Raw genomic sequence first — 20,935 nt, 5'->3', positions numbered from 1 at the left:
TAAGAGCCTTGTAGTGGGTGTATGGTATTTATACCCGCCCCAGATACCTGCCAAGTTACATGATCTTTTGGAAGTCTTGCAAGAACATGAGAGACTTTGATAGTGTTGGCTGCAAAACACAAAATCTGATTACTGGTTCGTGGGAACCACGTTGGAAACCCCTTCCACAGTTTTTAGCAGACAATGGAGGCTTTTTTAAATAAAGTCTTAAGTGTTAATTTCCAAAGGGGGTAAATTATCTCTTGGGGGTCATGGGCGTAACATGATTGAAGGGCACCGTATAGAGTTGCAATATCTGCTGGGTGTAACTGAGAGGTGGTAACATGGATAAAGGGCATTGCATGGTGCATTTTGCAGATTTCGCATGTAAAATCTTTTAGAGTCCTAACAGTTCTTCACCCTAAAGGCTGACATACAGGACGTGGTTTGTTTGGAAAATGTAGATGAAACTGTTTGACCAAGTGTGGGGCATGAATTGTGGGAGCGGGTTCCCAGCACTGTTCTTTCCAATCAATCAAGTAATAAAATACTCCTTTACTATGTTGAAAATCCATGATGTTATGTACTTCATACTCCCATTGCCTGTTCACTTTAACAGGCTATGTTAGAACTTTATTTTGTGTACAAATGGAGTAAGGTCATATTAAATATACATCAAATACCAAATGGATTTGCAATCATCTGGGAGAGTCAATTTTAGTGCCACTGGACTGATGATTTGACAAATTGGAAATGGCTCCAGAGATCCACGATGCAATTTTCAAGAGCCCTCCAGTCACAAATTACTTGAAGACAACCACATCAGATCTCCTTCCATAGACAGTGAAGGTAGAACTCCATATCTGTCTGCTTGATTTTTCATTGCTTTTATATAGTGTGGTAGGTGTTTTTTAACTTCTTGCAAATTTCTGATTATTATTTGTGACGATCCTTCACTGAATTGTCACAAAGCTTTGATTTTAGTAGTGTCATTCTGGAGTAGAATCTGTTTATACATTAAAGGAGGGAAAGTCAAGTAGTAGGTTGTAAGCTATTAATGTACAGACATTTTGCGAAATAAAGGGCTTTATCCCATTTAGCGGTCTAAATAGCGATCAGACACCATAATATTTGTTCCGTGAATTGGTTAACTGGTTCGGTTTGTCCATTCTTCTGTGGGTGATAGAAGAAGGATGAATGGACATCTACATCCAGGGACGTACACAAACTATGTCAGAACTAACATACAAATTGCGGTCCCTAGTCCTAAAGTATGGCAGATGGTAAACCATGTAGGTGTACTATATGTTCAACAAGGGATCAACTAGTTCTTCAGCTGACGGATTGTTTCCAATGGCGCAAAATGTGCCATTTTTGTTAACCACACAACAGTGTAAACTTTTGAATCAGGTAAGTCTATCCTAAAATCCATACTCAAGGTATGCCATGGTATGACTCTTAACGTCAAGATTTCCAGTAACCCTGAGGGGTGTGTATGTCTGGCTTTATTACAAATGCATGTAGAACATGCCTGTATGTTGTTTATTACATTTGTTGATAAGGTGGGCCACCAAAACCAATGTTTACATATTTCTATATTCTTTCTGTCACCAGGATGTTCTGTACAAACAGTACTATGGCTCCAGTGTAATACAGTGTCAATTACTTCTTGAGAAGGCATGGTGATTTTCATCATTTAGTAGGGTATCATGAACACTTAGCCCTTCAGTTTTAACCACTTTTATACATCTATGGTTTTAATGGACATTAATCAGAATTCTTCAGGGTTACAAATTGCCATGCTCTTACGTTTGGCAATTATTTCTTGTGGAGTTTCTTTATCTTTTCGTACAGCTGAGAAACTTAGGCAAGAAAGGGTGTCTGCCTTAGGTGTTTTAGAACATGGGCAATAGGTAATAACACATTACATGTCACTGAAAAATAATAACCAATGCATCTGTCTAGGGGTTAGTGCCCTCGAAGCACGGTAGAGCTGTAGGTTCTTATGTTCTGTGTACATTGTGACCACGTGTTGGGAACATAACAGGTAGTGTCTTCACTTCTGAAATGTCAGCTTTAGTGCCAGCAGTTCTCTTACAGCATTTGAGTAGTTTTTCTCAGTGGAGATGATTTTTCTTAGAAAAGAAAGCAATCGTATGCATGTGACTAGAGACTGCATCATCTCAAAAAAGTACCCCTTTCACAGCCATCTGCGCAGCATCAGCCTCTACAAAGAATGGTAGTGTGAGACAAGGGTGACATAGCACATGCGTAGTGGTGAGCGTTTGAAAGGCTTTTTGACTTCTTCTTCTTTTCACCGAAAAGAGACAGCTTTTTATTTTTTTAACAAACGGTTAACAGGCGCTACTATGCTAGAGAAACAGGTAACTAATTGGCTAACAAAATTGTCAAAACCTAAGAAGCTTTGAACTTCTTTGACTGAAGTTGGAGCTGCCCAGTCAAGCATCACCTTTACTTTCTTCTAAACCACAGTGATCCCGGCTGGAGAATGGAAAAAGCCTAAAACTCCACTGTGTTTACGTGGAAGGAACATTTTTCCAATTATAGATTTTTCTCATATAGCTATTGAATAACCACCCTCACGTTTGACATATTCTTCTGTGGTTTGGCAGTAGATTAATATGTTGTCTATGTAATCAACTACACAGACGTCTAGGAATTCTTATAACACCTCGTTATTGAAAAACTGGAAGGATGACAGAGCGTTACAAAGTGCAAATGGCATGGCATTGTACTCAAAGTGGCCGAACTTCATGCAGAAGGCAGCATTTCATTTTGTTGCCCTCGCAGACTCTGATCAGGTGGTCGAGAGTCCGGAGATCCAGGTTACAGTAAAGAGTGGAAGTACAGACTTGATCCAACAAGAACAGTATAAGTGGAAAGGGATACCAATATTTTACAGTAGCCTTATTCAGATCACAGTAATCAATACAAACCTGTAACTCTACATTTTTTGTAGGGAAAGTGTAGACGAGTTAGGTGATGTTAACTGGTGAATTAATCCACTGGTTAGTAAATTGTTCTGATATTTTTTCAAGTGTTGGTTTTCTGGTTCAGATAAAGCATAAACTCTGCTTCATGGCAGAGCAGCCCCAGGGATTAGATCTACACAGCAATTATATGTCCAATGTAGGGATAATTTAATAGCTTTTGTTTCATTGGAAACGTCCTGGAAATCCAAATAATATAGTGAAAAAGACATATATTAGTTTTCTGCAGTTACAGCACAAGCTAGTAGGATAACACAATTTGAGGTTTCTTGATAAGAGGAGTACCAAAAATGTCTTGAGTCCAATGTTACGTTTCTGAAAGTCCAGTCAATTCTTGGGTTGTGTTGCCGTAACCAAGGAACTCCCAGTATAGCACCAAAAACCAGAGTGTAAATAAGATCAAAACTGATCTATTCCGTATGACCATTTTTGCAAACCATAACTACTGGTTCAGTTTGATAGACAATAAGCCCTGAGGACAGTGCTGAACCATCAACTGCCATTACAAGTTCAGGCTGTGATTTGAAAACCTCAGGTAGCCCCAAAGTGGGGGATAAGGTTAAATCTGGGAAATGAAGCTCCTGTATCCAGTAGTATGGGAATGGCTTTCCTTACTTGTGTGGAAATAGTTACAGTGGCATTAATGGTCAAGTGCCTGGGTATTCTACTGACAGGATTAGTAAGATACTGACCTTTTCCTTGATAAGTCAATCTCTTCCCTTATCAAGTTTCATAGTTTTCCAGATGTTGGTTTTCCGTTTCTAACTAGGCTACAATATTTGTTGGGGGGGACAGTTTGGGCTTACTAAGACAGTCACAAGCAAATGCCTTGGTTTTCCACAGTATAGACAAAGTTTCAACTTCCTCTTTGCTCTTCTTAGAGACCTAAATCCCGCCAATCTCCATTGGTTTAGTGTCTGACTTTTTCTTTTTGTGGAGTAATTATGGTATCTGCAGGATCGTTCACCCTTCCTTTCACCTAGTAGGTGATCTAGTTTAACTACCAAATCTATAAATTCTGAACATTCTTCACTGGGTTCAACAATCTGCACTAATGTATCTTTCAAGTCATCTTTGAGACCTCAGTGAAAGAGTGAGATTGTCTTTTCCTCAGGCCAATTATTTTCAGTGCAAGCCGGATAAACATGGTTATCTACATCAGCGTATCTTTACTCCTTTGGCATTAGCTCAAAAGCCCATTGCCACTGGCCGGTACAATCACTTACCTGCTGGCAAATCATTTTCACATTTCTTGATTAAATTGTTGAAAATCATTTTCAAAGAAATGAATGGACCGCTTATGGTCGCATACTCTACCAAATAAGAAAGCACATGTGCCACTTTGGTGTCGTCATTTGCGAAGGCAGCAGGGTGACAAAGGAATTGTAGTTGGCATTGATGCATAAAAATATTATATTTGGCACAATCATCAAAAATGCAGAACTGAGGTAGGTGTGGTTACAGTGACATTCAAGGGTTCAGAAGTTAAGGACATTGGAGAGCTAAATGGTTTATTTGTAAATCATCCAAACTTAGGTGGTTGAAGTAAGGGACATTTTTCTCTGTAGCTTCTCCTTCACTGTTAAGCCAAGAATTTGTACTAAGTTTGTATAATTGTAACTCACTACGTGACAACAGATTTTCTTGTTTTAATGCCTGAACCTCATGTTGGACACTAGCTAATGGCCAAGCCATTTTCATCACAAAGGGGATCTCATCTGGTAGGGCATGGGCCAAGTTCTGGGTATCACTTATGTCGAAGGGGTCCAGCTCACCCAGGCAGAATTTAAATGTTATTGTGTGGCTCAGGCTAGCTACTCACTTGAAACGCAGGTCCACTGCAGGGGCGACAAAAGGCCACACCCCCCCTCTTGAATTGTTCTCAATGCGTGCCCTAAAGAAATGCACTGGAAGTTGTTACAAAAGAAAAAGGGGGTTGGGATGAGAGCGAGAGAAAGAAACAGATTGTTTCTAGAGCTTGTGTCCGCGTCTCCTCTAGCTCTCCTGAATATTTTTTCCTCAGACACTGGAGTTGTGATCTTCAAAAAAACGTATGGTTTATTGATTTGTGAATCACTGTTAAATACAAGAGAACACATTTAATAATAGTCTCAATGCCAGGTGTTCTATTATAAATCACACTTTTGCTTATTGCTCACAACCTTGTTTCAGAAACCCACCTCCTAGGTATTCCCTCATGTTTTGCTGCCAGTCGCAAACACATTTGGCACAAGTTCTTTGATTAGAAATGAGTTTGCTGGTTTCTAGCCATTAATAGCACAGCACGAAGTTGTTTTGTTTTGAAGGCTAACAGGGCTTTACAACGATGTCGCAAATTGTTTCTATAATTTAAGAAATAAACTGTTTATAGTCTTTGGAAGACTGGAAGTGTTCTGCAGAGATTGCCTGAAAAAGTTCCTTGATTTTTTATGACTGCACGTAATCTCAGAGAGTAATTGTCGTTTGTTATTATGTACACATCATCAAAAATTAGTGCACTCATTTCGTTTTATTTTGTTCACAGGCTTGTTGCCGGGAACGTATCAGGCATGTGCTGCTCTAATCTGTTTTTCCTTGTCTTTTTCCTTTTTGCAGGATGCGTCGGCGCAAGCCACTTGTGACTGCTGCCAGGACCGCGAGGTGAGTGGAGAAGGAGCTTTAAAATGCAGGTAAGTTGTTTCAGATCTTTACCTTGTTTCAGATCGAAGGTGAGTGGGAACGATGAACCAAGCACCTTGCTCGACGAAAACGAAGCCACGTAAAAACCTCATGGCTGAGGCGTGACATTTATATTTGTACCAGTTAAGGTGGTGCAAAGTCACATGATTTTTAAGGAGTCTCACAAGAACACTTCATCAGTGTTGGCTGCAAAAAAGTGAAATGTGACTACCGGTTCAGAGGTACACTGCCGAAAGCCCCGGAAACAGTTATTACCATGCAATGGAAGCCTTTTTTTTTTTTTTTTTAATTAATTTCCAAAAGAGGAACAATATCTCTTAGGGACAACTGGGAGTGATTTGATTGAAGGGCACCATATGGGATTGAAATATCTGTTCGGGGCAATTGGGGGTAATGTGATTAAAGAGCTTTGCATGATTTTGCAGATTACGCATGTAACATCTGTTAGAGTCATACCAGCACCTTTGGGGTCCAGTAGTTTGCCTTTCGGAGGGATTCTGTCTGGCCCTCCATTGTCCTTCTCTACTCTCTCTTCTAGTGCACCTTGATGTTGCAGGTTCACCAACACAGATAGTGCTCACACTTGAGCCCTCCTCAGTATCTTCAGCCAGCCTTGCTGTCCTAATTCCTGCATTAGCAGTTTGAAGTTCATCTAAAGTGTTTGTTTTTGAGCTATGCTCCAAGCTGCATCACAATTGTGGTGAACTAGCTCTATCTGCATTTCAGAAGCTCTCCAGCACATAGTTGGAGTGACTGTAGCTAACCTTTCAACAGATAATGCAAATGATTTTGTGGTGATTTGCTGTTGACTTCTGTGTGCTATAGTGTCTCGATCCATTTGTGCAGACATATCCTTTGTAGCCATTGTTAATTCTTTACAGCCACATCTAATGGATACATTACCTTCAGAAATTGGTCTGTCCAATTTTGTCATTGGGCTTTTCTTATGCTGGGAATCTGCAGAGGGAGTGATAGTTGTAGGTCGGTCTACTAATACAGTGTTAGAATTTTGCCTGTTGTGTGGACTATCTGCAGCTATAGGATTTGTAATCACTGTAACAGCAGTTTTTGCTTCCATATTCTAAAGTATTATAATGCAAACATTTTATAACAGTTATATATGAATAATATATGTAGCTTTACATTATAATTTAGATAGGTCAACATGCTCATAAGGCTAAAACAACACTTTGTATGTAACTGTGTTGTAATACTCATGCCCTACATTACCCCTTATGCATTAATTTGCATCAGTATGAAAATCTGAACTATTGAATATCGAATTTTGTGTAACATGAATTTAGGCAACTAGCTAAGTAAACATCATAATATAACTACATCTGTAGGTCCATTTAATTTGTAAAGTTTATACATATGTTTATTATTAATATACACTAACAAAGGTATATTGTAATGACTGACCTCTAGCATCACATAAACTGCGTAATGTGTTAAAACCGGATACTCCAGAGATGGATTCAGGCTTGAAGGTGGTCTATGTTAATTATTCCTATGGGGTAGACTATGGCTCCATTATTTGTCCCCCATCTGTAGCTGCAGCCTCCTGTCTTCCTGATGCTACCCTCCCCTTGATGCAGGAACATAGGCCGCACCTCCACTTTTTCACTTCTTCCACATACCTGCTGGAGACGCACACACAGCATTTATCCCTTGTTGTATCATTGTCTAAATGTGTTTTTGTTGCCTCAGAAACAGACGTGTGAGATTTTCCGAGCATCCCCTTCAGATACACACTCTCCACAAGCCTTTCCAGGTCTTGGTTGCTAAGAGTGTGTTTTCTCAGCCTGCTGACCTTCCCTTGTGGCTCCTGTCTGCGCTTGGTGGTTTGAATTCCTCTGATGGTAGAAGAGAAGGCCTCTCTCTGCTGTGCAGCTGAAGCTACTCCCTGAAGAGGGTAGGCTATCTATCGCTGCGGTGCGACAGTTGCTGTTCGCAACTCATACCGATTAGCGATTTCCAGTGCAATATTTAACAATTGTGAATGCTTATATATCACTATTTATGAAAAGGGAAGTTACATACATCATACTTAGTGATTTCTAACTTGTGATTCTGCATTTGTTGCTATTTAGAAATAACTAAATATCATTTTCGCACATCAGGCCCCTGGTTATTTCATGTGATACCATCATTGCCGTCATAATTCCGCATTCGTATCTTTCTTGCAGAGTTTGGGATAGTGACATTTGTTCCTCTGGGTGTTTGTCGAGGACTGCGTTGGTATTGATTTGTTGTTCGATGGTTTTCGTTGCATTAAACGAATTCTTTGCTTGTGGCCTTCAGATGGCCTCCCTTCTGTAATGTCTATGGCTGGCAGCAACCATGTAGCTGGGTTGGTGCTGCAATTGGAGGATCTCCTGTTAGGATAGGAGGGTATACATTTCATCACCTTCATGTTCATGTTGTTTGGAGTTACTGCCCTCAGTCCCGAATCTTCTCTTGTTGAGCTCCCATTTGCAAACTGGTGGTGTGGATGTGTCGAACTATTGTCAGTGCTAGAGTTAGTAAGGGTCCCACGTTTTTATGTATTTCTTTGGGAGGTGAAGCAAAACTTCATACTCCCCAAGATTAGTATTGTTAGCCTGGATCATGATAGGGCTGTTGTCATTGATGTTGAACCCATTTTGAGGGACTGCCTATAAAAAAGGCAGCTCTTAGGCCCATCAAGAACCTTGTATCCTAATCTTGTTGATTAGCTTATTTTAGGTAATAGAGAGTACAGTTTCAGAATTGACTGGAGGCTAATCCTTTGTAAGTAACTGTGACATTTTATGATGCCTTGTAATTCACAACAATGTCATCTCTGTTTGCACAGACGTTGGGTAAAATGTAAACGTAAAAAGGCTAATTTACATAATTTTCCCAATATGTATCAGATGAGTGTGGCATTTCAAAGAGGAAAATCGCCCTTTTTCGTGGAACTGGAATCCACAGAGTTGTCTCTGGGTTGAGGTCAGTGTAATGCCTGAAACAATCACACTGATACACCCATCTATTTTTAGGTATGCATCGTTTTGCAGTTGTAAGTATGATTATTTCAACCTTAAGTTAGTTTGACTTATGAAAAAGCATTGGCAAAGTCACTAGGTCTCGTCTTTTAAATGTGAGCGCAAAACTATTAGCTTTGCTAAACCGATTTGTTTTGGCAAGGTTTATGGCTATATCTATATCAAGGTAAGTAGGAGAGCATGCACACCCATGTGGAGGAACTGCAGACTTCTTAAAATAAATGTTTTATTTCAAATAAAAAAAAAATCATTCCAAAATAGATACCAGTGTGCACACATGCATCAGGGGCCATGCTGAAATGATTTTTGTTATACTTTGTTTAAAAACATCTAAAACTATCATCTGTGCATGCACATGCAAGCTTGTGCACAGCAGCCATGCTGGAATGAGTTTGAGGTTGACTCTCAAATCCATTTTATATATTGCATTGTAAGATGCTCTTCTGCATAGTCAAGGAATTCACCAACCCTGCAACGGTGACAAGCAACATCTCTCCCTCTCAGGACCTATTTGACAGCAAATTTCTTCCATGACAAAACCTCCAAAGTATGCAGAAATTTCAAACCGCAACTCAAGCCTGAAGACTTTCAATGGCCATACCTCCACACACATGACCATCCCAAGGCTAACCACCTGGAACCACCTCACTACTCAGGACACCATCACCATAATGAAATCCATCCACTTAAGGGCCCCATGTGACCCAGGCCCCACCACGTCTTCAACCTAGGAGCATTCAGGATTGGCCTCAAACTTTCCACCCCACTGCATTCTGCCACCTTCCCAGAAGGCTGGAAGCATGCAGAAATTAAACCCCTGCTGAAGAACATTTCAGCAGACCTCAACAAACTCGGGTACTACAGACCCATCTCACTGCTTCCTTTCCCAGCCAAAGTAATTGAAAAAGGCATCAACCAACAACTCACCATCTACCTGGAACACAATCACCTACTGGTCGACTCCAAATTCGGATTCCCCAGCAACCACAGCACCGAGATGACCCTGATCGTGGCCACGAATGACATTCAGGCCTTTCTGGACAAAGGAGAGACAGCCGTCCTTATCCTCCTCGATCTCTCAGCAGCCTTCGACATCATCTCTCACCACAGGCTAATTGCCAGACTTAACGAAATGGGCATCGAAGGAGTTGCCCTCAGATGGATTGCCTCCTTCCTCGCCAACAAAACACAACAAGTCCCCCTTCCACCCTTCACCTCCGAACCCAAACCAATTTTCTGTGGAGTCACTCAAGGCTCATCACTCAGCCCCACCATCTTCAAACTCTACAAGCCCTCCCCCCGCGTTCCAACACAGTGAGATCCCATGGACTCAACATTATATCCAACACAGATGGCACACAACTGATCCTCTCCTTCTCAGTAAACACCAGCAACAGAACCAACTTTTACCAATGCATGAGAAGCGTCGCCCATTGGATGAAGGATACCTGCCTCAAGTTCAACACAGACAAGACAGAAGTCTTGATCTTAGGCAGCAACAACTTCCCCTGGTATGCCTCCTGGTGGCACACAGAACTTGGGCCCACTCCAACACCAGCAGAGCACACCAAGAATCTCGGTATCATCCTAGACAGCAAACTCACCATGAGATTCCAAGTCAATGTATTGTCATCCTCCTGCGTCTTCATCCTGTGCATGTTACATAAGATTTTCAAGTGGCTTCCCCTAAACGTGAGACGCATGATCAACCAAGCCCCCATCACCAGTCGATGGAACTATAGAAACATCCTCTATGTGGGAGCTGAGGCCCATCTAGATCAAAGACTACCTACCATCCAGAATGCTGTAGCAAGACTCATCCTGGATCTCCCTTGTCGCACCCACGTCACCCGCCACCTCAGAAAACTCCACTGAAGCCTGGTTCGGAAGAGATGCCAGTTCAAGCTCCTCACCCACATGTTCAAGGCTCTGCATGACAGCGGACCTACCTACATCAAAACCACCGGAGATTCCACAAACCTTCCAGACACTTCCGTTCTGCCTTCCTCGCACTGGCCCATACCCCCCGCATACAGCAGAACAGGAGGATGCTCCTTATCCTACCTCGCAGCCAAAGCCTGCACCTCATGATCTCCCCTACTCTACAGGAGTTCCGTAGGACGCTGAAAACCTGGCTCTTCAACTGAGACCCTGGACCTTGCCAGAGCCTGGATACCCTCACGGGTGACAAGTCACACTCTACAAGTCGACTGATTGATTTTATTGTAGGAATTAAGTATTTGACAATAGTAGCTAAAGCTGTCTGTTTCGAAGACCTAAAAATGTGTCCAGCAAAAAAAACGATTTATGATGCTGTATTGAAGGATTCAGATTTATACGGAAACATTTGACATCATCTAACTGTCTTCGGTAATTGATATTTAAAGAAATACGCAAAAGAACTGTGAATCCAGGAAGTGTCAAGAAAAAAATTCTTGTCAAACTATTAAAATCAAAACATATTACGTCAGGAATTAGCCAAGTTGTTGGAGCAAGACGTAATAGAAGAAATTGAAGCGTCAGAGTGGCTGGCACCAGTCGTGATCGCTAAGAAGGCCAACGGAGACATGGGTTTATGTGTGAATCTGCATGATTTGAACGCAGCCATATGGGTGGATAGACATCCCCTACCCAATATCGGTGATATGTTATCTACGGTTAAGGGGGCAAGTGTGTTTTCTACCTTAGACCTATCATCGGCATATCACCAGGTTGAGTTACATCCTGAGTCACAAGCGTTAACGTCTTTCATTACTTCAGAAGGGGCGTACAGATTCAAGTGCATGCCTTTCGGTTTGGCGTCAGCGTCATCAGTGTTTCAACGTGCAATGCATCATTTATTAAAAGATATCCCCAGCGTTACATATTTTCAGGATGATATCTTAGTGTTTGGGGAAGACCAGAAGGAGCATGATGAGGCCATGAGAAAGGTATTGAGTGTGCTAAGGGAGAGTGGTCTGACGATCAAATTGGAGAAGTGTAGATTGAGCGTGTCTGAGGTGGAGTATTTGGGTCATTCTATAAACAAAGATGGGATTTCCCCTAAACGTAATTTGGTAGAGGCAATAGAATGTGCCCCCTCTCCATCCAGCAAAGATCAATTGAGATCGTTTTTGGGATTGGCAGAGTATTACTCAAAGTTTATTCCCAAATTTGCAGACAAGACTGTAAATATGAGGAAGCTGTTGTGCATGAGGGAGCAATTTGTGTGCAGCGAGGGGTATGAAAAAGAATTTTGTTTGTTGAAGAAACAAATTTCCTCAGCTCCAGCTATTAAACCGTTTGACATTAGGGATGAAATCATCATTAATACGGATGCCAGTTCAGTGGGGCTTGGTGCCGTGTTGATGCACAGAAGAGGGGGAAAGGATGTGACGATTGCATATGCTTCCAGACCGTTAAGTTCAGCTGAAATGAATTATTCCACCATCGAAAAGGAGGCGTTGGCATGTTGGTGGGGTGTAAATCACTTTCGCAAATTTGTGTGGGGTCTGAAGTTTGTAATTCGGACTGATCACCATCCCTTAATTGAGGTGTTTTCGACTAAGGGGGCGGGTAGAGCATCCCCTAGAATAGCTCGTTGGGTGGCTAGAATGCTGGAATACAACTACGATTTGGTGTATTTTCCAGGAAAAAAAATGTGTTAGCTGATTGTATGTCCAGGCTTCCAGTGCAGACTGTTCATGAAGGAATGTGCGAGCCTGAACATGATGAACTCATAGCTCTGGTAAATGATGATGTAGGGAGAGTGACAGAAGGAAGAGTTTCACATGAAGAATGGGTGTCGGAGGTGCGGAATGATGTAGTGTTGCAAGAAGTCATGGGTTATTGCCGGCGAGGGTGGCCAAATAGAGGAGGTGCTTCTTGTGACGCAGAGTGCTTCCGTCAAGTTGGTGTAGAGTTGTGCATGGTGGATGGAGTGTTGTTCAGGGGTGAGCTGTTGGTGGTTCCTTGGGTGTTACGGGAACGGGTGTTGGAATTGGCTCATGAGGGTCATCTAGGAATGAGCGCAACCAAGAGGCGTGTCAGATCAGAGTATTGGTGGCCAGGGTTGGACAGGGATGTGCAACATCATGTGAGGGAATGCGTGTTGTGTGCGTGGAGCGATAAATCTCAAAAGGTTGCTAAAAGTGAGCTTATTGCGTCCGACAAATCGGATGGTCCGTGGAAGAAAATAGCCATTGATATAATGGGTCCATTTAGGGTATTGGGAAGTGTTCCCAAATATGCTTTGGTGGTTGTCGACTATTTTTCCAGGTGGCCAGTTGTGAGATTTGTAGAAAATGTCAATACTGAGAGTGTAGTGGAGTTTCTGATGGACTTGTTTGATTCAGAAGGTGTTCCAGGAACAATAGTTTCAGACAATGGTGTGCAATTTGTATCTAACGTTATGAAGGAGTTTTTACGTAAATATGACATTGACCACATCAGGGCGTCAGTTTATTATCCTCAGAGTAAGGGATTGGTGGAGAGGTGGAACAGGACGTTGAAGGAGGGGCTGCAATTAGCAATATATTAATGGAATAAATTGGTGGAAGGCAGTGAAAGATTTTGTTTGGTCTTACCGTACGACCCCCCATAGTGTGACTGGGAAGTCACCTTTCGAGGTAATGAGGGGTAGAAATCCTAGGTCATTGTTGTCAAAAGGCGTGGAGAGAAAATACAAATTTGATATGGGTGAAGTTGAAATGCCAGATGACTTTAAAGTTGGTGATTGGGTGCGAGCAGTAAAAGGTGCATGGACAGTAAAGGGAGAGTCTAAATTTTCAGAGCCTTTGGAGGTGAGAAAAGTGTACAGATATACTTTGTTGTTGAGTGATGGGAATGTGTGGAACCGTGTGAAAGTTGTAAAGATGCCTGCGTGTCTCACACAGGAGAACTCGTTTCAGTTGGGAAACAACTCGGGTAAGGATGAAGATAAAGATACCAGTACCACTCATCCTTTATTGATTAAGGGTGAATGTGTAGGAGTAAAGGTGAGGGACAGGTCTTTATTAAAGGTGCCTAAGAGATTCAACGACTACGTCAAGCATTAATCTATCGACCTTGTTAGACAGTAACCATCTTTATCTAACTGTGTGGAAAAAAAAAAAACATACATATGTGGTCATTGTCAAAGGCTTATAACGAGGGTTATATCTTTGTTTGTATTTTCAGAATGTTATTTATTATATTGTTTATTCATGTCAAAGTAATGTTTCTAATGTCGGTACGATGTTGTTGTACAAATTTTATTGTTGAGGAAATGGGGTGTGTAATATTGTTGAAGGTTCTTTTCTTGCCTCGCCCTCACAACAGGATTCGAGCTTGTGAGCGCGAGGACGGGGAGTGGAAAAACGGAATGGAGACGTGTCTGGTATGCGTGCTCCTCCCGGTTTAATGATTGGAAAATAAACTTACTTTTTAGCACCGGATCGGCCTCCGGAAGGTTATTTCACATATGCTAGCAAGTACTTGAAAAGAACTGGCTTAAAGTTCAGAATAAATCTACAGGAGCACATGACAATATCAAATACTGAACCAGAAATTAGATAAAATCATAGTAGCTATAAACAATCATTGGCAAAGGCAAAAACATATTGGTTTTGCCAATGCATTTTGCGATGCTCTACAGCATTAGACCTTTTTCCAACACTGTGTAGCACCTTAAAAAACAAATAATTACATCCTTTCACTTGTCCATCACCTCTTTCTTCTATTCATTCTTCCATCCATCTTTTCAGTCATACATCTGTCAATCATTTCACTCAGCCATCCACCTTTTCACTCATCCATTCATTCATCCTTTCACCCAATAAATACATCATCCTTCTCACTCATCCATCGATCCACCCTTTAACTCAGCCATCCATTGTTTCACTCATTCATTCACTGTTCAACTGTTCCATTCACTCATCCATCCATTCAACCCTTCACTCATCCATCCTTCACTTCACTCACTTATCCATCCACCATTTCACTCACTCGGCCATCCATCCATCTTTTCACTCATCTATATGTCCACCCTTTAATTCAACCATCCATCTACCCTCCCTTTCACTCATCCATCCTTATATCCATCCTTTCACACATCCATCTGTTCGTTCACTTATTCATCCATTCACCCTTTCACTTAGTCCATCCATCCACTCATCAATCTATCCATGTACCCTTCCTCTCACCGATCCATCCTTTCACTCATTAATCTATCCATCCTTTCTCTCACCCATCCATCCTTCACTCATCCATCCATCCATCCCCTACCTTCAAACATCCATCTATCTGGCCATCCACCCATCCATCCTTCCTTTCACTCATCCATATTTACATGCATCCTTTCACTTATTCAGTCCGACTTCTATCTATCCACATTTTCACTCATTTTATCCATCCATCATTTCACTCACTCACACATCCATCCATTCATCCAGTCATCTATTTACCCTTACACTCAGCCATCCATCCACTCATGCATCCATCCTTTCACTCATCTATTCGTCCACTCATCCATCCGTCCACCCTTTCATCCAGACATCCATCGATCCTCCCTTTCACTCATCCATCCATCCACCCTTTCAAGCCATCCATCCATCCAACCTTTCACTCCATCCTTCCATCCATCAAATCATCCATCTATTTACCCTTTCAGTCATCATCAATCCTTTCACTCACTCACTCATCCATTAATTCTTTCTCTCATCATCCTTCCATTCACCCTTGCACACATCTAGCCATTCATCTATCCTTTCACTCTTTCATTCATTCATCCTTTCACGCACCCCTTTTCTGTTGATTATGAGCCTTTAAGCAGATTTACAAGAAAATGGCGCATAGGTTGCAATGTGCCACTTTTCTTACGTCCCCTCTACCCCCCTTAAGGACACCATGGCTGTGCTGTATGTACAATACAGCGCACCATGGCAGTCGTTACGACAACAGCGTCCACATTTTTAACTCTGTTGTGGCGCTTTGCTGCACTAGCATCAAAAATTTTGACACTAATGCAGCAAAGCACAGGGAGGCCCATCGATTACTATGAGTGTGTCACTTTAACGCCTGCCTTGAGCAAGTGTTAAAAATTAAATGACAAGCATTTGCAATGCAACGGGTCTGGCGTTTGCTCATGTTAGAGCTGATAGCGTTGTAAACTCCTAACCCGATTTTTTACCTATCGGGCAAAAGTGCATTTATATATGTAACCTGAAAAAGTGCAATTAACTATGTAAAGCGCTCGACTTCTGCCAAACGAGATCGCGCTCGTAAATTAGAGAAAAAGAAGTCCACGAGCCGGACAGAAAACAGCGAGCCTCGCATGTTTTCTGTACTTGGTCGCTGCGCTCGAGGAGGGCTAACCACCAGAAAAGGCATGACGTATGCATGCCTTCGACTAATGAAAGCAAGCAGATTTTATTAGGCAAGCCCACGAACCAATGAAAAACACTGACGTGACGTCAACAGGGCTCCGAGCCCTTTTCTAAACACTAAAGCGTCTTGCTGCGATACACATGCGCGAGCGCATGCAATGCAGGCTCGACCCTAAAAAATGGGGCAGTGAAATCTTGTAAATTTCACTGCTCCATTTTTTCGGGCCTCCCTGCGTGGGAAGAAAGGAGTAGGTCTATGCTTTAACATAGGTAAGTCAGGAGAAGAGATTCAGAACTGATTTCATTGATCAGTTTACAACACATAAAAAAGAAACTGCAACATTTTGATAGTGGCGTTTTGCTGAATTTAATTTACACAGCACCCTTCACTAATGCGCTATTTTGCCTCTAAACCACGTGACTAGGTTTAGAATTCTTTTTAGGTGTGCTGAAAATTGTGTTTGGTGGTATTCCAATATTGACAAATGCATTATTTTCTCATTATCTGTCATAACACTGGAAACAAGTAGAAATATGTAACGATTTTTCTACGAGTGTTGCTTGGCTGGTCATGATCTGGGTGTTGGGGGGGGGAAGAGTTGGGAGGTTATTGGATCAGCGAGGCAGGTTGTTGCCGTTATTGTCTTTTGCTATACTCACGGTGGCAGACCTCAAATGTTTTCTACTATGCTTTGGTCTTATTTGTATTTCTGTATCATCAAAATAAAACATTTTTTTAAAAACAATATGGAACTAATTTTTATCATTTACCCCGTGGAGTGCGAGGTCCTCATGAAAGCAAATTCATAAGAGTCTAATCCTCCAAAGTGCACTTCAGGAGACTGATCTGGTACCTCATTTAAGGATGTCTGTGTCCCTTTGACAATGAATAAACCTCGGCTACATGACAGCCAAGATAGTGCCTGTTGCAGACCGGGACATCCCTGCACTACCCTTCTTCTTTTGGTCGAGGCTATGAAAGCAGCCACAGGTGCAGAACCTAAGTAGGGTTCTAAGGTATATATTCACTGTCTGTAGTTCTCACTCCTTCTATCTGCTCCATAAAATATGAGGGTGTGAGAGGTAAAGACTAGAACAAGATGTCAACCCTATGATGTAGGATAAGAAGACACAGGTTAGAGGTAGGCATAGATGACTGCACATTGAGGGATGGCATGGACGAAGAACTAAGGCTGGCAAGAGTGGGGCACAGTAGGATGGCATGAGCATGAGGTCCCTGGGTTCATTTATGGCTCTTTGGAGGTTGCGATTATTTAGGGGGTGGTCAGCGCCAGATACATGGAGTAGTTTAGTGCCATTTGTTTCATGTCACTAAATACTAAAGGGAAAAAGAAAAAGTGGAGAAAAGCAATGTTACTTCTGAATGAGAACACAAGAAACCCCAGATTGCTATCAGCTTTTTTTTGACCAGATTTGTGAGGTTTTAGTCCACTCTGCCATTCTAGATAGAGACCAGCCTTATGTTAATTTGAATGAAACCTGCTTTACTTGCAACAGACCAGTCTAAAGTGACAAGCCATTTCCTTCTAGATGGGAACAAGTGTAACCCCAGACTCATTTCAACGGACCAAGCCTGGCCACTGTGCTATTCAGGAGAAACCATTGTCTACGCTCCTAGAGTTGCCCATCTGTGCCAGATAAATTTAAAACATGGTCACATATTTTCTATTTACCCATCATGTATACAGTTGCAGTTTGCAACTTTTTGCTTGTTAACTGAGCTATACCCTTGTATGTTATGATTTTGCCTGTCATGCTAACAATTTTTCTTTGCAAAACACGTAGCAAACCAAAATGTGAACTCATTAGGCACTGGGACTTAAATATGTGTAAGTCTATGGTGGAAAGTAAGTAAATTAGACTCAATTTTTGTCACACAGTTGGAACCCAAAGTATGAAAATCGCCGCACACAGACGTTTTACAAAGGAGCAGTAAGGGCACAAGGTAGAGCTCATAAGACGTGATTCACTGATCCACACTGATTACATCTCAGAGATATGGTCGATCAGTGAGGGGAGTTTAGGAGTCTCAGAAACGTGTTTTTGAAAAGAAATGCGAAAATAGTGCACATTTGGTGCCCTGTGCACACGATTTATTAGTTAAGGATATCACGTTTCAGACACAAGGTGTGCAGTTTTAAGTAATTCATATTTATTCAGGGTCGGTGCATTGGCCAAAGCACAGACAAAATAATACTGGGTGAAGTGGTGCTTTGTAAAACCTGATGCTAAATTTCTCAAAAAGTACCAAACGTGTGTAAGTAGCTTCCGGTTGATTGATACAACTACATAAAACTGAAAATGTCCCACCAAAAGCACTTAACATAAGGTGTTTCTACCCAAAGCAATATTGCTAATTTTATTAACCTGAAATTGAAACCTATGACTTGAAAGTTACAGACACATGTATACAGTGGAGACGTTACCTCTCTGATATATTGTACTGGAATTGACGCTTGTGACCTTTGGCTTTCACAAAGCTCTCTGAAGCAGGCGTTCAACCCACTGCGCTATCTCACGAATATGTTATGCTTCCACAATCGGTGTGAAACTTCCCCAGTTTTCATCACAGTACATGACTATGATTGTTACTGAATTGAGACTATTTTCCATGAGGGTCACAAACTTACATCAGAAGTGCTTAAGGATATTTGTTTTCAGTCCGTTGTGATAACATCCACCCAATGCTCAGCGGTAACAGTGGCTAAGATTTCACAGTATTTTGTCTGAGCATCTCCGGAATTTCAGTATCACCAGTTACTCACTGTCTTCAGCGCTTTGGTATCTTCAATGGCTTAGTACCTTCAAACTTAGAGTAATTAGTGGCTCAGTATCAACAGTAAATGGGTGTTTTTATCAGTGACTTGGTTTCCTCGTTGACTCATTATCGCCAATCACTCAGTATTATCAGAGTTTAAGTCTCGATTGTGCCTCAGCGTCATCAGTGGCTCGGGTATGTTCAGTGATTCAGTTTCATTAGTGGTATCATTAGTGGCTCAGTATCTTCAAAGTTTTAGTAGCATGAGTGGCTGAGTATGTTCTGTGTTTTAGTATCATCAGTGAATTACTACCAATCGTGATTCAGTTTCATCAGTGGCCCATTATGTTCGGTGTTTCAGTATTATCAGTGGCTCTGTATTTGTGACGTTTCAGCATCATCAATGTCTCAGTATGTTCAGTATTTCAGTACAGCCAGTGACTCAGTATCAACAGTGACGTCGTATCATCAGTAGCTCAGTATTAACACTGACTCCACATCCTCAGTGGCTTAATATCATCAGTGCCTCAGTATCTTCGGCCTTTCAGTAGCATCAGTGGATCAGTCTCAGCACTGACCCAGTATCATCAGCGGCTCTTTATCTTCCTGGTTTCGGTATCAGCAGCGGTTCGTGTCTTGATGTTTCAGTGTTATCAGTGTTTCAGTATCAATGCTGACTCAGCATCATCAGTGGCTCAGTCTTTTCAGTGTTCTAGTGTCACCACTGGCTCACTATCTTGGTTTTTCAGTGTCATCGGTGGCTTAATATCTTCAGTGTTTCACTATTGTCACTGGCACACAATCTTCTATGCTTCAGTTTCATGAGTGGCTCAGTATCGACTCTGAGTATCGTTAATAGCTTAGTATTAACAGTAAACCGGTGTCATCAATATTGCATTACTATAGGTGGCTCCCTTATCACTGCCTTGGTTTCATCATTGAGTCTGTATCGTCAATAGCTCAAAATTATCAGCGTTTTAGCGTTATTGGTGTCTTAAAGTTAACAGTGGCTCAGTATAATGTTCTTGAGTAGCACATACCTCACATCAAAAGTGGTTCAGTAGTATTAGTGCTTCAGTGTCACAAACAGCTCAGTACCACCAGTGGTCAGTATTAATACTGGCTCACTACCAAACAGCAGCTCAGTATCACACGCTACTAACAATACTAACACTCATTATGTGCGGCACCTCCAGGCGAAATTCCTCGAATCGCAATTACAATTCCTGTATGGATCTGGTGCTCCCCGCTGAACGTGTGTCTGAACTAGAGCACTCTCATGGCAATTTTACTGCTAGCCTTGCAAAACCCATTGAGTCCTACACGAATGACACAGAGAAGTCTTACATTTTAAAGGCTTGTTTTTAGTAGTTTGCGATACAGAAATTGATTAATAGTGAAAATCATCTAATTGAAAATAAGAGCACAAAGCTCAATTGAAATTTAGATGTAAATTAAAGAACTTAGTTAAGTTCAGTTCAGCACAATACCAAATTTAAAATGGGAGAGAAATCCCAAATGGATTCACCTCAAAGGATCAGTGGGGAAAGATTGTTACACAAAAAAAGAACTCAATTCTATACGATTCTGAAGAAAGGCTTTCATACATTTATTGCAGTTGTTCATGCTTCTCATTGTCTAAAGCAATCAGGGCTAAGCATAGAAAAACAAATTGCAAATGAATAAAATTAGAAAATCTCTCATAATTCTACAACATGAAGCTTCTCACAGATGCTACCTGTGCTGGAACAATTATTGGTACATCATGTTCGATTCCACTAAATCAGCTAGGTGCAACCTTGAATTAGTACAATTTTTATTCAGAACAGTTTATGAAGGTCGCTTTCTCTGGCCACAAAACACAAACGTTATTCTACTGCGTGTACCCCCATGGTGTATTGGAACCTCACAGCAAAATGGAGTCTGAGGCCTGAAATCTCTATGTTAGCCAAAGTGCGTTTTCATTTTTCCAAAGCATTACATTTCAGAAACACAGCTTTATCACAGGCAGTTCTCCACCTGGAGACAGAAGCCTGCCCAGACGCCCAGACGCCTCGACTCTCACCTCCCACCATCTGCCCTCTTCCCTGCAGCCCTCCTACTAACATCTTCATG

At 41.6% G+C, this 20,935-nt stretch overlaps 1 long non-coding RNA gene across 2 annotated transcripts in view; it reads left to right on the top strand.

Moving 5' to 3' along the window:
* Positions 1–20,935, top strand: part of LOC138301967 (uncharacterized) — a 208,340-nt gene that overhangs the window by 12,725 nt on the left and 174,680 nt on the right. For both annotated transcript variants that reach the window (XR_011205190.1, XR_011205189.1), the window contains exon 3: positions 5,586–5,659. This is a non-coding gene — a long non-coding RNA (uncharacterized lncRNA). The remainder of the gene's footprint in view (positions 1–5,585; positions 5,660–20,935) is intronic.

This window comes from Pleurodeles waltl, chromosome 6 (genome assembly GCF_031143425.1).
Source record: "Pleurodeles waltl isolate 20211129_DDA chromosome 6, aPleWal1.hap1.20221129, whole genome shotgun sequence".
NCBI classification, from domain to species: Eukaryota; Metazoa; Chordata; class Amphibia; order Caudata; family Salamandridae; genus Pleurodeles; species Pleurodeles waltl.
The sequence above is the reverse complement of the archived record's forward strand: the minus strand, read 5'-3'. Positions and strand labels throughout refer to the sequence as shown.